The following is a 5343-nucleotide window of genomic DNA, read 5'->3' on the forward strand; positions in this document are numbered from 1 at the left end:
AATTTGATTTTGATTTAAGCTTTATTATAATTACCAACATCTGTGGACTATAATCATTATTGGCTCATTCATAATTCTAAGTTTCAAACTTGAAATAATATATTAAAAGATAAAAAGTATGAAAAAGTATAAGAAATATTTAAAAATTATATCAAAGTAAATATTTTTATGTATAAAATAAAATTTTAAAATTATATATATAATATCGGGTTGGTTTGGTCTCGGGTTGATTTTTTTTAGTTAAAACCAAACCAACCCAAATATAATCAGGTTTTTTTTTTCAAAACCAAACCACTAGTCAGGGTATTTTTTCGGGTTGACTCGATTTGCGATTTGGTTCGATTTTGTACAGCCCTAGTTACAATTGTGAATGGCGAAGAAATTATATTTTTGGCCTAAGGAGAGTCAATTTTTTTTTATTTTTGGACAATGATAACACTTTTTTAGGAGATAAAGTTGCACATGACAGCTTGAAGAAACAAGTAACTAAAAGAATATCACCAAGAACATTACAAAATCCTTAAATATAGAAGAGGAAGTACGCAAGACGTAGACGGAGCAAGTGTTCTTGCAAAGCCAGCAGTCGCCATCTGCTGGTTCAAGGAATGGGCTCCATGCTCAGCCCCTGAGTTACTGTAGGGGGAAGTTGTAGGCAACTCGACTCAATTTCCTCCTGAATCTTTGGTAACTCCGGTGTACATATTCATTGGTCCATTCGCATCAGAGGACGAAACCGTTAAGGGCCACACATTTGACCCTGTTCATTGACATACATCCATCCAGTTGCAAGTACAGCTTGTGGGTACACCATACTACTCTGTCACTCGCTGAAGCTTATGGAAAGACCAAAATACTCCTATCACGAGGCGATGAAACTTTCCCACTCTCACCATTAGACTGGCTCTAATTTGTTGTTCAATCACTAAAGTTGAAGGCATTGTAAAGATTGCATAATCTCCTGCTTGTCAAGAACAATCCTCTGCATCTTCTCATCAGATTGTCATTATTATTATTATTAGCAGCTTTGGTCTTGATCATCATGGTTAATAAGACATTTTTTCTCTCTACTTTGCTTTGGGGCAGATATTTGGATGAGGATTCCCCACTGTTTGGCTGCTCTCTGCTGCCTCAGCTTCCCATGGAGGTGGTGGAAAAGAACTGCTTTGACCACCTAATCAGAAATTAGACAAGAACTATGTGAGTAATAATTCAGAAACTCAATGAACAAGAGGTCGTAAAATTCAGGCAATACATAAGACATGTACAGAAATTGGGTTTTACACATGAGGCATACCAACTTCAAACACATGCTATACTTCAGCATATCCCTGTTTAACTCTTCACTAACATATCTACTGGTTGCCTGGTCTTTTGGGGTAATAGAGAATAATAATGAGGAAAAATTCTACCTATAGCGAATAGAGTACACATTTCTATAGAACTTTAAAGTAAAACAGAATGCATGCAGATTTTTTGTTGTTGTTGATATAAAACAGAATGCATGCAGAATGACAAAGTAACGCACCATAAACTGGAGAAGGTGACTGCAGCTGTTGCTGTGATATCTGTTCGTTCCAGGCTGTGTTAGAGGCTTGTGTGTATGTAGTTCCGGGGACACTTCCATTTGGGTACAAAGCTGACTATGTAGAAGTGAAACTCTGTTGTCGAAATTGAGGGGACGAAGCATGTGTCTGCCCAGCTGAATATGGAAATTGTGAGTTGCTGGGTGATGAAAAGATGTCAACAAGAGCAAGGGCATTCTGCTGTGAAACAGGACTTGCAGGCTCAGGTTCTCCACCAACAGGAACAAGGGTCAGGACATTCTCAGTTGTAGGTGAGCTGAAGTCATCTCCACTCAGAAGATCAATTTTCGGGTCAACTTTTGTTGTTGTTGATGGAATGCTAGCTGAAGGAGGAGCAGGAAGAAGCAACTGTGTCCCTAGGCTAGTATTTGATGTAGATCTGAAAAACACATCAAGCGATTTATATGAAAAAGATTGCGTCACATTTGAAGACTCAAAAATGAAAAAGAATACTCAGGATTTCTATCATATTTCCCCTTTTCTTTGAGGGAAGGGGAAGGGATAGCTTATTTAAAGTACAATCACTTAGCACTGACTAGGAAAATTCTGCATCACAAAGAAAAAAAGTCACATATTTCCATCAATCTTGTAGTACCAGAGGACTTTTGAACCTTGATAACATCCTAATCTAGTAGATAATAATTTTAAGGTCACTCATTTTAGGCAATTAACAATTTAACATTTCAATATAGAAAATCCACGTGTGCTATTTAAGCTATGAGCTCGCTCAAAAAGAAACCAAGAGTCAAAACATATTTGGAGAGGAGGAGGGGGGGATTCAGTTTGTATACAGAGGTCAAATAAGAGAATGACACAGATAATAGTTATTTACCCTTGGTCTGACTATTTGCGGCCTCCGGTCTCAATAAGTAGAGCATTAACATTTACAAGAGGTTGATGTGGTTCAGATTTTGGTTTTTCCACTTGAACAGAAGTTCCGGAAGCAATAGATTCGTGCTTGGCCAATAGAAGATGCAACTCATCATTCAGCGCTAGCCCTTGGCAGAGCAGTGATTCATCCCTGCATCAGGTAAATGTAAGGATCCCACAGGAATCACAACCAAATGGTGCATAATATATATGGAAGAGCAGAGAGAAAACATAGCAAAGACTCGGACTAAGAATAAGAGATTCGATTTAAGTTCCAATATCATGGCCAGTCCAGCATATTTGTATTGCTTGATAAAATATTGTTGTCCTAACTGAATCACTAGAACTTCTACTGCAAAAAATAAGGACAGCAGATGGCATTAAAAATGGTTAGCCTTTACTTCTCTCCCCGATAGTGACTTAAAAAATGACATAAATTAGAAGCTTCAAGTTTCAACTAATTACCTTACACTCTTTCACTAGAAAAAAAAAATCCGTAGATATGGAACTCATAAATAAATAAAAAGGAATTTAAAAGACACTAATCAATAAATTCAGAAGAAAAAAATAGCAAGCATTCCCCCTCCAGCTCTCAGTTTCCTGACAAAGCATCCCAAACTGCAAATGCAAGCAGTGGGTAAGGCTCTATTAACCAATTCAAAACCTAAACTCTTACTGCTAAAAATTAAAACTATTCCAGACCATCTAAAGCAAGCAACAATCACAACAAACTTTGACTACTTGAAGAGTCCACGTCAACAGGACACAGGCGTTCCTACACCTCTTTAAAGAGCATCATGCGACATGCGCTACAGTGTGTTAATGAGAATGCCCATCTCACTTACCGAAAAAATAATTAAAACCTTCCAGGTTTCAATCAGAACCATCCAATAAATCTGAAAATCATTTATCAAGAATAATTTTGAGAGGATTGTCAACAAAAAAACATACTTTTTAACATAAACATGAAATGTTAAAAAATAAATGTACCCAAAAAATCAAGTAGAAGCACTAACTAACACTGAAACAATTAGTTCAGAAACCTAAGTAAAAATTAAAAGCAACAACTTAGAGAGTAGAGTTCTCCGGATATTATCACTATGTTTGCAAATGATTGAACTCTCTGACTTTGAACTCGTTGATAATTAGAACCTACATTAGTAGTTAAGCTATATGATACTAGAAAAATAAAGGGAAGCGAGTTGAAACTCATGAGATAATTCAAAAAGGGAAAATAAAGTTAAAATGATGTGAAGAATTGGTAAGTTTGGGTTCGGTTCGGAGAGTGCAGTGTGGAACGATTAATATGAAAGTGCAATACACAAATAGTTTGTGGATAGACCAGACCTTCCAAGTTTTGACAAAGACCATAACCCAGCAACAAGCACAAACAACAAAGGAAAACTTTGCCAAATTCAAAACGGCAAAGTTTAGAGTATTGGAAAATGTGTGGGAAGTTAATTCTGCAGATAAAATGAGAAGAAACTACAGGTTAAATAAGGCCAAGTTGACACAAGATGGAAGGGAGAAAATGACAAAAAGAACAATCGAGATCTGAGCCCATGCAGGAACAAGAACAGGACACTTTTTTAGGAGATAAAGTTGCACATGACAGCTTGAAGAAACAAGTAACTAAAAGAATAACACCAAGAACATTACAAATCCTCAAATATAGAAGAGGAAGTACCGAAGACGTAGACGGAGCAAGCGTTCCGGCAAAGCCAGCAGTCGCCATCTGCTGGTTCAAGGAATGAGTTCCATGTTCAGCCCCTGAGTTACTATAGGGGGGAATTGTTGGCAAGTCGGCTCAATTTCCTCCTGAATCTTTGGTAACTCCCGTGTACATATTCGTTGGTCCATTCGCATCAGAGGACGAAACCATTAATGTAAGGATCACGCATTTTACCCTGTTCATTGACATGCATCCATCCAGTTGTAAGTACAGCTTGTGGGTACACCACACTACTCTGTAACTCGCTGAAGCTTGTGGGTACACCACACTACTCTGTAACTCGCTAAAGCTTGTGGATACACCAAAATACTCCTGTCACGAGGCGATGAAACTTTCTCACTCTCACCATTAGACCGGCAACTCATCTCCAGACACAATGGTGAACCAGATTTTGCAAGCAACTGATAGTCTTAACTCCTTGAATCAGTCAGCCAAACAGATAATATTAATCCTACCAGCTTTTGGTACATACCGTAAGCAGTGGCGGAGCCACCTTTCAATGAGGGGTTCATCCGAACCCCCTTCGGCGGAAAATTATATTATTTATACATGGTTAAAAAAAAAAATTAGATATATATAGTAGATGTCGAACCCCCTTAGGCTACTTCGTGTGTCTATTTTTTCAAATTTTGAACCGCCTTGTTGAAAATCCTGGCTCCACCACTGACCGTAACCTCCCAAATTCTGTGTCTTCAAATTCTAAACTAGCTAAATCGCGTAAGAGTTTGAGAAACCAGAATAATACATTTTATATATGAAGTAAGATGTTCATGACAAGGCATCAATTAGACCAGCTCAGATACACAAAAGACTAAGAAACCTTACTTTCACACACAAGTTGTAAGTAGAATAAAACTTATATCAGATTATCAAATAAAGGAAATTTAGAAAGAAAAAAAAAACACTTAGTAAATAGCAGTTAGAACCTGATAATATTGATCAGTAATGTTTTTTAACACAAACAAAAACGCAAACTGGCTCTAATCTGTTGTTCAATCACTAAAGTTGAAGGCAATTGTAAAGATTGCATAATATCCTGCTTGTCAAGAACAATCCTCTGCATCTTCTCATCAGATTTGTCATTATTATTATTATTAGCAGCTTTGGTCTTGATCATCATGGTTAATAAGACATTTTTTCTCTCAACTTTGCTTTGGG

The 5343-nt window shown here is 37.2% G+C and overlaps 1 long non-coding RNA gene across 2 annotated transcripts; it reads right to left on the reverse strand.

Moving 5' to 3' along the window:
• Positions 1-470: 470 nt before the first annotated feature.
• On the reverse strand, positions 471-4686 carry LOC102587076 (uncharacterized). 2 transcript variants are annotated; one of them, XR_367816.2, is made up of 4 exons: positions 4141-4686; positions 2416-2604; positions 1526-1962; positions 471-1171 (listed from the first exon to the last, which is right to left on the reverse strand). It is a non-coding gene; the product is annotated as an uncharacterized lncRNA (long non-coding RNA). The 2 variants fall into 2 exon arrangements; XR_001474303.1 differs by lacking the exon at positions 4141-4686 and having other exon boundaries at positions 2416-2950.
• Between the last annotated feature and the right edge of the window lie 657 nt (positions 4687-5343).

The sequence above is a fragment of the Solanum tuberosum genome, unplaced genomic scaffold (assembly GCF_000226075.1).
Source record: "Solanum tuberosum cultivar DM 1-3 516 R44 unplaced genomic scaffold, SolTub_3.0 scf00177, whole genome shotgun sequence".
NCBI lineage: Eukaryota > Viridiplantae > Streptophyta > Magnoliopsida > Solanales > Solanaceae > Solanum > Solanum tuberosum.